We start from the raw sequence: 12,055 nt of genomic DNA on the forward strand, positions 1-12,055 counted from the left end.
CCACGTCAATAACAGTACGAGTTTCGAGAGGTTTATTGCATAGTGGAATGATTGTTAGATTCCAGAAGCGGAAGGGGTCGAGGGATGAAAAGATATAGGGTAGGGGTAGAGGGATGAAGGGATGTGGGGTAGGGATGAAGAGATGAAGGGATGTAAGGAAGAAGAAACGAGGAGGGTTTGTAGAAAGGAGGTTAGGCGATCGATGGGGACCGTTGATGTCCGGCGGCTGGCGGGAACGGGGGGAATGGAGACTGTAGGGTGGGGGCCGTCTCTTCGGAAGCTCCGGCGGTGCAGAGTCCCCTGTTGTTCCTGTAATCCTGCAAAAGAGAGAGAGAGAGAGAAATAGGAGGACAAAAACGGGGTTGGGGGGGAGGGATGTGAAGACAGAGTCGAAGAGGAAGTGAACGGGTTCGTTGTGCTTAAATACTCTGTGCAGAGGAAACGAGCTGTGTTCTGGGCGTGGCCCTGTTCCTGAACTAAGTTTATAAAACTACATATAAGTATATATGCTGATACTCGTCTTTTAGTCCAGCGTGAAAGGTAACGGCTCAGGAGGTGGAGTGAGAGAAATAAAAATAATGGTAAGACAAATAATATTGTATTCATTGAATCAAAGATACTAAATGATTCATATAGTAAGTAAGACGGACAAATAATCTTTGAATGACCAAATAAGAAATTAATTAACAAATAGACGTAGCATACAGTTTGTAGGTATGTTACATAATATTACTTTGTTTTTATATTGTAGACTATTCTAGGTCACTTTCTCAACAAAACAGAAGCTCCTACTTACTTTTTCCGGCCAAAGGGAACACAATGTCAGCCCGTCCCATCGTAGAGTCAATCCGAGTCGCTCTCTTCGGACCACCTCGGCCTCTTCGCAGCAGCCTCCTCCTCGTCGTCGCTCTCTTCCCTGCGTCGTTTTGTGGAGGAGTCCTCAAGGCCGACGACATCGATCTCAGGGTCCTCCTCCTCTTCAGGTAGCCCATACCTGTACCTGTCAATAATACACTCAAAAGCAGCATTAAAAGCGTCACCATCATATGGGTCAGCGTTAGGTTCAGCGTGAATCAAAGATAGTAAATGATTAATATATTTTATAATATATTTGATGCTCATACCAACCTTTTTTGTCCACGGTGAACAGCAGCAGCTCAGGTGGTGGAGTATTGTAAAAGTTAAGTATGAGACAGAATGGTTAATAAAACAATATTTCAATTATAAAATAAACATACTAAAGGCATAAACAGATTAACATTATAATACATTGAGCTATTTCTAACTTTGCCTTTACATTATAGATTCTAAATCAGAAGCTCTGACTCACCTTTTCTGTCCACGGTGATGGAGTAAGAGAGGGAACAATAAATCATCGTAAGTAAGACGGACAAATAATCTTTGAATGACCAAATAAGAAATTAATTATGAACAAATAGACGTAGCATACAGTTTGTAGGTATGTTACATAATATTACTTTGTTTTTATATTGTAGACTATTCTAGGTCACTTTCTCAACAAAACAGAAGCTCCTACTTACTTTTTCCGGCCAAAGGGAAAACAAACATGGTTAGTAACAGAAATGATCTTTGAATTATTGAATTAAGAATTTTATATATTTTAAATATTACTATACCTTTCTGGGCAATATTATTAAGGCAATTTCAACCCGCAGACTTTAACCAAACTGTCTTTGGGGAGTTTCCCTGGTCCCGTTTTCAATATTATTAAGGCAATTTTAACCCGCAGACTTTAACCAAACTGTCTTTGGGGAGTTTCCCTGGTCCCGTTTTCAATATTATTAAGGCAATTTTAACCCGCAGACTTTAACCAAACTGTCTTTGGGGAGTTTCCCTGGTCCCGTTTTCATGAGGTTTGCTCGTATTGGATGTTCTGTATTTAGGTGTCCAGCGCAGTGCTAGTCAATTTTCAAGCGCAGGTGGTAAGTTCCTCTTCTCACATCAGCTTTCAGTGATATCTTTAGTGTTGACCTGGAGAGGATTAGAGACACTGAGGGGGATGCATGACGTGTGTGATTCAAGCACACCCCCCACTGTGCAGACTGCAGACCAACTACTAGGAGCCACTGGTGCTGTGACAAGAAATATTGTGCTCATTGGAACACCGATCAAGCTAAAGGTTCCTTGCCCTGCCAGATGCAAAGGCCGGCCCTCAGCGTTAAAGTGGGTCAATCCAACGGCCCCAGTGCAAGGCGCTACATGGGGTGTCATCAGCCCTGCCACACACAAAGGCTACCATGAGAACCACTGGTCCTGCTTCGATGTGGACTCAGTGGTTGCTCCGATGACGTTTCTGGGAGGATTGATCCATCCAGCATGCATATATGAGTAGATACCATCGAAAAGCCCCAGTGCAAGACACTACATGGGGTGTCACTAGCTCAGCCAGACGCAAAGGCCGGCCCTGAAGAATAAAGAAAGGTTGAGCTGTGAAAAAATGAAGAGATACTACAGAAAAGCCCCAGTGCAAGACGCTACATGGGTTTTCTCCAGCCTTGAAGACGCAAACGCCAGCACTCAGGATGAAATAAAGGTTGATCGATCCAGCGTGCAGATATGACGCCCTCAGGGTTAAAGTGGGTCAATCCAACGGCCCCAGTGCAAGGCGCTACATGGGGTGTCATCAGCCCTGCCAGATGCAAAGGCTACCATGAGAACCACTGGTCCTGCTTCGATGTGGACTCAGTGGTTGCTCCGATGACGTTTCTGGGAGGATTGATCCATCCAGCGTGCATATATGAGTAGATACTATAGAAAAGCCCCAGTGCAAGACACTACATGGGGTGTCACTAGCTCAGCCAGACGCAAAGGCCGGCCCTCAAGAATAAAGAAAGGTTGAGCTGTGAAAAAATGAAGAGATACTACAGAAAAGCCCCAGTGCAAGATGCTACATGGGTTTTCTCCAGCCTTGAAGACGCAAAGGCCAGCACTCAGGATGAAATAAAGGTTGATCGATCCAGCGTGCAGGTATGACGCCCTCAGGGTTAAAGTGGGTCAATCCAACGACCCCAGTGCAAGGCGCTACATGGGGTGTCATCAGCCCTGCCAGATGCAAAGGCTACCATGAGAACCACTGGTCCTGCTTCGATGTGGACTCAGTGGTTGCTCCGATGACGTTTCTGGGAGGATTGATCCATCCAGCATGCATATATGAGTAGATACTATAGAAAAGCCCCAGTGCAAGACGCTACATGGGGTGTCATCAGCCCTGCCAGATGCAAAGGCTACCATGAGAACCACTGGTCCTGCTTCAATGTGGACTCAGTGGTTGCTCCGATGACATTTCTGCGAGGATTGTCAGCCCGTCCCATCGTAGAGTCAATCCGAGTCGCTGTCTTCGGACCACCTCGGTCTCTTCATAGCAGCCTCCTCCTCGTCGTCGCTCTCTTCCCTGCGTCGTTTTGTCGAGGAGCCGAGGCCAGAAGTTGAGGGAACTGCTGCATCCGTGAGCTCTTCTGAAGAATCATCCAAGAAGAGTGGCCCGATGTCTTCAAGATCCAGAAGAGGGAGCTCAATTTCAAACTCAAAGTCCTCAAGTCCGATGACATCAATCTCAGGGTCCTCCTCCTCTTCAGGTAGCCCATACCTGTACATGTCAATAATACGCTCAAAAGCAGCATCAAAGGCATTATAATCAAAAGGTTCAGCGTCACGAAAAGCAGGGTCAGGGTCAGCGTGAGGGAAAGCAGGGTCAGCGTAAGGGTCAGCGTGAGGGAAAGCAGGGTCAGGGTCAGCGTGAGGGAAAGCAGGGTCAGCGTAAGGGTCAGCGTAAGGGTCAGCGTGAGGGAAAGCAGGGTCAGGGTCAGCGTGAGGGAAAGCAGGGTCAGCGTAAGGGTCAGCGTAAGGGTCAGCGTGAGGGAAAGCAGGGTCAGGGTCAGCGTGAGGGAAAGCAGGGTCAGCAAAAGCATAAGGAGCAGCGACAGGAACAGCGTAGTAAACAGGGTAGTAAACAGGGTAGTAAACAGGAAGAAGAACATAGCCTTGTTGTTGTCCCTCCATCACAAAGTGTGGTGGTGGGAACTGCAGCTCACCCTCAGCCTCCTGAAGCCCGTCCACATGATCCGCACCAACGCCAACCTCTTCCTCCTCGTCCTCGTAATCAAGAAGGACCGGGTCGTCGGGCATAAGGGCGGCATCAGGGCGGGCTGAGGTAGGAAGAAAAACATTTATTTAAAAAAAGTCACATCCACAAGCCACTAACTAACACAAACCCACCGCTAGTCTGCTTCAAAAGGCAGCTATTTCAGTATTTATCAGGAGCAAATTATGAAAATGCTATTTCCATGTGAGACCATAGCCACGGTCCAAACTTATTCCGTAGGGAAAGGCCAGTGTGCACATTATCACCAGCCGAGCACTTTTAAAAAACGCTCTTACATTTGGAACTGGATTCAGAAAACGTCATTCACATACACTAATACAATCAGACAACATTTGCCCAAACTATTTTCCACTCCTTCATGTATATGCAACCTTGTACTGTAAGAGATGTGTTGGTAAAAGCTTTTGTCCTCCATTGTACCATGCTGTACACACTGCAAAATACTACACACAAATACTCCATCATGCTCTTATAGCATCTGTTTCTTCACTTAAAGAACATATTGAATGGGGTGCTGTGCAATAAACACATGTTAAATTGTGATGAATGGATCCAAATCATATCCATTTGTTATTGTTTGTTTAAAGAGCACAGTAGCAGTAATGAAGGGCTAAAGAGCTAAAGTGATGTGGAGTTGTATTCAGTCAGATTTAGTTATTTGGCATACAGTACTTCTGTCTACTTGGTGAGGGAAGAATGGATCAGTTTAACCCTTGTTTGCACAACACAATTCTACATAACAACCCTGTTCACATTGTATAGCCATAATAAAAGTCAGACTACTATATTATAAGTCAGAACAAAGCGTGTTGCATCATAGTTTGGACCTTGTGGTGATTCTGACTCTATTCAGTGAGAGATGACACTGCCTCCAATACTATCTAAAGTTTCTAATATTTACGCACGCAATTACACACGCCAAAACGTGGGTCCCTGCCATTAATTCAGGCGCTAGTAACAACATGGTTTCTGCAAAATATCCACAGTGAAATATGTGCGTCTTGGCACCTCAAACTAATTTATTTTATTTAGTCCGCTGCATGACAAACCACTTTACAGATAAAACTACATGAACCACAAATCACAATGTTATGATGACACTAACATGACTGACAGATGACTGAACGCTTTGGTTTTTAGGTCCATTAACTGTCAGACATTTACGTTCACGAACGTTAACGCTACATCTCTTTCATTCAGGCTCGTAACAATATTGATCCGTTGGTGCATTTTAATGAATATCTTGAAGCTAGCTCTCAAATGCTCCTTATGTTAGTGCTATCTTGCCATGGTGCTAGGAAGGTTCTATTTCTCAAAATGGTGGAGGCGCCATTTTGTTTCTGAGATTTTCAACACAAAAATCGACGATTTGATCCCCTCAAACAAAAATAACGGTGTTTTCATGTCCCTACACATGTGTTAACACATTCGACACCTATTTCGAAGAAGAAAGTCCAGTCTTAACATATAATTATTGTTTTACACCAGAAACTGTGAGTGGCCTCAAAATCTGAGTTTTTGTAATGAGCTAGCTTACAATTCTGAACATTCTTTAGCTTAATATTCAACAATTTAACGTAATTAAACGCACATTTTGTACTGAAATGACCTTTTATGGATTCAAGGAACATTAATAAACACATTTGGCATGAAATTAAAAAAAAAAATTATAATCTTTACCTGTAGGTCTGAAGATGCACACTGGTCTGCACGCCGGGGGTCCACTGGAAGCCATTGTATCCAACAGGTATTGTTTGCTGTAGGTATTTAACTCAGTTCTCCAACAGTTTGTTTTCGAGGTGATCAGATCTCTGAGAGCTCAATCTTTTAGGTGCTGCAGGTAAACTTGTTAGGTTGAAGTGCAACTCAGAAAGGCCGTTTTTCGATGACGTCACTATTATGTGACCACGCCCCCTCCACTAACGCAGGCATGCGTGTGTGAGAGAGATTTTATTTTATAGTAAATTGTGTAAATGTAAATAGTTTGGACTGTGTGTGTGTGTTTACAATAGGTGTTTCCATAGATCCGTGATGTGTGTGATGATCTGTGATGATACACTTCACATCATCTTGACCCAGAGCATACATACAAGGTTCAACCAAGAATGAAACATGTCAGCAGTTTCATTTGTGTTGTTGTTGATTTAGATATAAAATAATGAATAGAAAGGCAGTAGACATGAGTAGACATGAACTAAACTAAACTTGAATCACTGCATGCTTCCATCGACATCATGCAAAGATTGCACAATTCATGAATCCCAAATGTATCGCATTTAATTGAGTACCATGTGGGGCTTTTTATTTGTCACTGGGATGATACCGAGCAGCCCACGGTCTGTGATTTCATTGCTTTGTGAAGTAATAAAATCACAGTTTTATTTTTGAATTGTTATTAATATTCAACTTTATATGCACATAGTGAGAAGATCACTTTGTGGTGCATTTTGCGACATATTTCTAAAAACAAGGGACACTAATCATGCATGTATGCCATCTGGACAGCCTCCACATGATGGCAGTATTGTAACTTCATTCACTTTTTATTCACTGATATATTTTTGCCAACAGATGGCACCACAGTCTCACTTGCAGTACTACAAGTAAGACGCCCTCTTTTCTTCTTCCAAACACAATCATCCCATCTCCCCAATTAAGCAAGACAAAACTGTGCGGGGTGAAACTGTAACATTAACTCAGACTGCAGACTGTGTTGAAAGTAAGACAGTATTGTTCTCAGCCGTGACCTCATTTTACACGTTTAGTCTGTTGCTCATTATCAGTCGGTGGGATAAGTCTGGGAGCAGGAAGGGTGGGAGAGTCTTCCTCTCGCTTTACTGTCAAACGTCTGTGTGTGATCATAACAATCCAACTGAGAGCTGGACTGAGATTTCTATCCAGTAGATATCATGCAAATTGAACACTGATTTGAAACAGCGTCTCCCCCCTGAACCAAATGCATTTACAAAACTCTCAGTTTAACTGATGTGGTGTTATATTATGAGTTATGAAAATACTATAAGGTCACTAATGACTGTTGCTAATTGCAACAGCTTAGTACCACAGTCACATTTATATCATATTAATACAATCAGTGATAGCTGAATACTTGAAATGCTACACATAAAGTGAGCCTATATGTGATAATGATAAATGCTAAAACAGTGAACATATCCATTTAAAGGTTACATTTAAACATTCGCCGCCCATAAACTACTGGTCATACCAGACCAAGTAAGCCTGTTGCAGAAAACCCCTGAATGTATTGAATTAATGGTGTCTTTATTGGTAAAGAATTTACTAATTTGTAAGGGATATAATGTTTTATTTCTTCATTCAAAAGCCTTATAGTCTGGCATGAAAATAGTTTGGAATCTTGGCCACTCATGTGGGTCGGTTTCTTATGCTCCTGTATTGTTCTTATTTATTTAGCACTCTTCTGTTGTTTTTAGACCTTACTAATCAAATTGTAAATACTCTTCAAAAAACATTGAGAAAAGAATCATCGGCATTAGTGACTTACGATTGTAAAACCAGCAATACATTCCAATGCAGAGAAACTGGTTTTAATGTATAGCTAGTATTTCTAAGGTTTCGCTGGAAACGGCCACAGTGAGAGGATGATTGATATGCATTTATCCAACATTCCAGATGTTGTACATAATTACCTGTTTCTGAAGTAACCTGTGGAAAATAAACTAATGCTCTTCAGCAAAAACCCTCCTGTCTTCATTTCATACTCTGGGTTTCTCTTTTTTCAAACCAGTGCAGTTAATGAAGAACACAGTTCAGTACAAAATGGACGGCCCAAGGTACAGGGCAACAGTATGTGTATCAAGGCTGCATTGTTTCCAGTATAAGAGATGTATACACATGTATATTATCCACTATAATGACTTTAATGCCTACTTGCTGTTAAATCATGCTGCTGTATGTACAAATGTCCCTAAACCTGAAGGATTACATGTGTTCTGATGCGTGAAGTAGATAAGGTTGTGCAGACACAAGTACTATTACAATTATTACAGTTGGCCAGTCTCTTTATTCTTCTGTTTTCCAAATGCACCAGTATTATTGTTCGGTTTGTAAGCCTTGGATGGACTTTGTATTTAAATAGAACAGCATTTGTTAAGTGAAACTGCTTTTGTTTTCTTTATATCTGCAGTGTGTTAATTTTGCCTATCGTGTCGTTTATGGATATCAGAATCAGAATCAGAATCAGCTTTATTGGCCATGTATGCGTACGCATTCATGGAATTTGTCTCCGGTTTCCACTCCGCTCTCAATGTACATACAATACACTATTTTACAATAAACAAGGAAAAATATATAAGAATAAAAAAGGTCAGCAAAAAAGTAGAACAGATGTAGGTATAAACATTTAACAGCTATTTTGTTCCCTGATGTAAATAATATTTGAATGGCCCTTGCTCTTTAGTGTGAGCGTTGCTGGATTGTTTTGTCATGCTTTGTTGTGAGCGCGAGTTTGTGCGTGTTGTTTTGCTTCCGGGGTCAGACGCTGACCCGGAAACTAAACAGACAGACAGACCGGTGTCCACCGAAAACGTTATATTTACCACAATTTAAGCTACAACTGCCCGAGGTTCGCTGCACTGCTTACACATCATGTAATGGATGCTCCTCCCCGAATTCCTTCAAGTGTTTCTTCTGTTTTTTGGTTAAATTAGTGAGAAGCTGCTTAGTCTGACTCCTTTTCCCCATGTTGACAGTGGGTTGCACGTGCGATTCGTGAGCTTCTTCGGTGGTGGTGAGTCAGTAGCTGCATTACTGCCACCTATAGGTCCGGAGTGAATTTACATATGTGCAGTTAGGTCCTGGTCGGTGACAAGGGTTGATGCTCTGTTGCTTCGTAGTCTTCTTAGATATACTGTATAATATGCTCATCTGTGATTTGAAGTCCTCCTCACGTGAGCTTGGCTTCACACAAGACAGGCACACGCTAGAGCTTTCAACAAAGTCTGGCCTTTGTCTTTAGTGTCCAGAGGGCTGGGTAGTGTAGCTGTCAAAGAAATGCCTCACACGTGTTGAAGCCACATGCGAGCCAAGCTGGCAAAGGACCATAACCTCATACTAGTGTGTTAGCTCTGGAAAATCCTACCCCTGCAAATGGCAACCAAAATGACGTCATTTTTTGCCACAAAGCTATATCACAAAGGTGCCATTTTAATGGATAAGGGTCAAAGTCATTAAGGAAGTGCAAATGTGCATTTCAGATACAAAGTTCCCTACATTTCAATTGTGTTCCTTGTTATAAACTGAATTTGTTTTAATATGACTTATTTATGACTTAATGAAGAACACAGTTCAGTACAAAATGGACGGCCCAAGGTACAGGGCAACAGTATGTGTATCAAGGCTGCATTGTTTCCAGTATAATAGATGTATACACATGTATATTATCCACTATAATGACTTTAATGCCTACTTGCTGTTAAATCATGCTGCTGTATGTACAAATGTCCCTAAACCTGAAGGATTACATGTGTTCTGATGCGTGAAGTAGATAAGGTTGTGCAGACACAAGTACTGCAAGATCTTAAAGAAATCCTGTCTGGGTCCACCTTCAGGCCACAATTCACTTTTTTTTTGGTTTATTTCTTTGCAGAGTGGTATCCAAGAATAGCAATGGTTTTTTTCCCTCAATTTTTCATCCTTCAATGTTTTTTGTTTAATGATCATCACATCTTTACTGCCAGCATGGCCTGTTAGTTGTATGTGTGGAAAAAGCATTGTTTTTTCTGTCTAACAAACCCAACTTAATGCTTAATTACCTAATGAAATACTTAGTATTATTCCTGAAGTGTTTACAATCCGTCTTATGTGTTCATCTTCTTACCTCCCTGACCGTTGATGGTTTCTCAGAGCTGTTGGATATGTGGCAATGCTTTGATCTGTATATGGACTGATTTAAAATCCTGTGTTCTACAACGTAATCCTCATGACTCGGTGTAGCTGCTTGTTGACAGATGCAAAGCTGTTTTAAGCCACTATACATGTTATATTCACTATTTAAGAAGCTTCACATGAACTCAACATGACTGAAGTTGAACCAAAGAAAATCTCACAATACAAAAGTGTCACTTTAGATGACTTGAGTGTTTTATTGAATGCAACACCAAACCAGTGAAGTTGAGAAATGAGTCGGAGCAGTTCACACAATCCTGCAGAAGAATGACCAGGAAACATCTGTAAATAAAGAAACGTCCTCATTAATTATCTGTGTTTCTGTGTTTACACAATAACACACATTACTTTATATATATATATATATATTTAACAAGGACTAACAAGGACCACGTCAATAACAGTACGAGTTTCGAGAGGTTTATTGCATAGTGGAATGATTGTTAGATTCCAGAAGCGGAAGGGGTCGAGGGATGAATAGATATAGGGTAGGGGTAGAGGGATGAAGGGATGTGGGGTAGGGATGAAGAGATGAAGGGATGTAAGGAAGAAGAAACGAGGAGGGTTTGTAGAAAGGAGGTTAGGCGATCGATGGGGACCGTTGATGTCCGGCGGCTGGCGGGAATGGGGGGAATGGAGACTGTAGGGTGGGGGCCGTCTCTTCGGAAGCTCCGGCGGTGCAGAGTCCCCTGTTGTTCCTGTAATCCTGCAAAAGAGAGAGAGAGAGAGAAATAGGAGGACAAAAACGGGGTTGGGGGGGAGGGATGTGAAGACAGAGTCGAAGAGGAAGTGAACGGGTTCGTTGTGCTTAAATACTCTGCAGAGGAAACGAGCTGTGTTCTGGGCGTGGCCCTGTTCCTGAACTAAGTTTATAAAACTACATATAAGTATATATGCTGATACTCGTCTTTTAGTCCAGCGTGAAAGGTAACGGCTCAGGAGGTGGAGTGAGAGAAATAAAAATAATGGTAAGACAAATAATATTGTATTCATTGAATCAAAGATACTAAATGATTCATATAGTAAGTAAGACGGACAAATAATCTTTGAATGACCAAATAAGAAATTAATTAACAAATAGACGTAGCATACAGTTTGTAGGTATGTTACATAATATTACTTTGTTTTTATATTGTAGACTATTCTAGGTCACTTTCTCAACAAAACAGAAGCTCCTACTTACTTTTTCCGGCCAAAGGGAACACAATGTCAGCCCGTCCCATCGTAGAGTCAATCCGAGTCGCTCTCTTCGGACCACCTCGGCCTCTTCGCAGCAGCCTCCTCCTCGTCGTCGCTCTCTTCCCTGCGTCGTTTTGTGGAGGAGTCCTCAAGGCCGACGACATCGATCTCAGGGTCCTCCTCCTCTTCAGGTAGCCCATACCTGTACCTGTCAATAATACACTCAAAAGCAGCATTAAAAGCGTCACCATCATATGGGTCAGCGTTAGGTTCAGCGTGAATCAAAGATAGTAAATGATTAATATATTTTATAATATATTTGATGCTCATACCAACCTTTTTTGTCCACGGTGAACAGCAGCAGCTCAGGTGGTGGAGTATTGTAAAAGTTAAGTATGAGACAGAATGGTTAATAAAACAATATTTCAATTATAAAATAAACATACTAAAGGCATAAACAGATTAACATTATAATACATTGAGCTATTTCTAACTTTGCCTTTACATTATAGATTCTAAATCAGAAGCTCTGACTCACCTTTTCTGTCCACGGTGATGGAGTAAGAGAGGGAACAATAAATCATCGTAAGTAAGACGGACAAATAATCTTTGAATGACCAAATAAGAAATTAATTATGAACAAATAGACGTAGCATACAGTTTGTAGGTATGTTACATAATATTACTTTGTTTTTATATTGTAGACTATTCTAGGTCACTTTCTCAACAAAACAGAAGCTCCTACTTACTTTTTCCGGCCAAAGGGAAAACAAACATGGTTAGTAACAGAAATGATCTTTGAATTATTGAATTAAGAATTTTATATAT

General features: G+C 41.5%; 1 long non-coding RNA gene across 1 annotated transcript; it reads right to left on the reverse strand.

Moving 5' to 3' along the window:
* Nucleotides 1-10,221: 10,221 nt before the first annotated feature.
* On the reverse strand, nucleotides 10,222-11,709 carry LOC142950143 (uncharacterized). The gene is made up of 2 exons (XR_012954127.1): nucleotides 11,232-11,709; nucleotides 10,222-10,754 (listed from the first exon to the last, which is right to left on the reverse strand). It is a non-coding gene; the product is annotated as an uncharacterized LOC142950143 (long non-coding RNA).
* Between the last annotated feature and the right edge of the window lie 346 nt (nucleotides 11,710-12,055).

This window comes from Anarhichas minor, unplaced genomic scaffold, assembly GCF_050575085.1.
Source record: "Anarhichas minor isolate MPS153535 unplaced genomic scaffold, ASM5057508v1 ptg000014l, whole genome shotgun sequence".
Classification (NCBI taxonomy): Eukaryota; Metazoa; Chordata; class Actinopteri; order Perciformes; family Anarhichadidae; genus Anarhichas; species Anarhichas minor.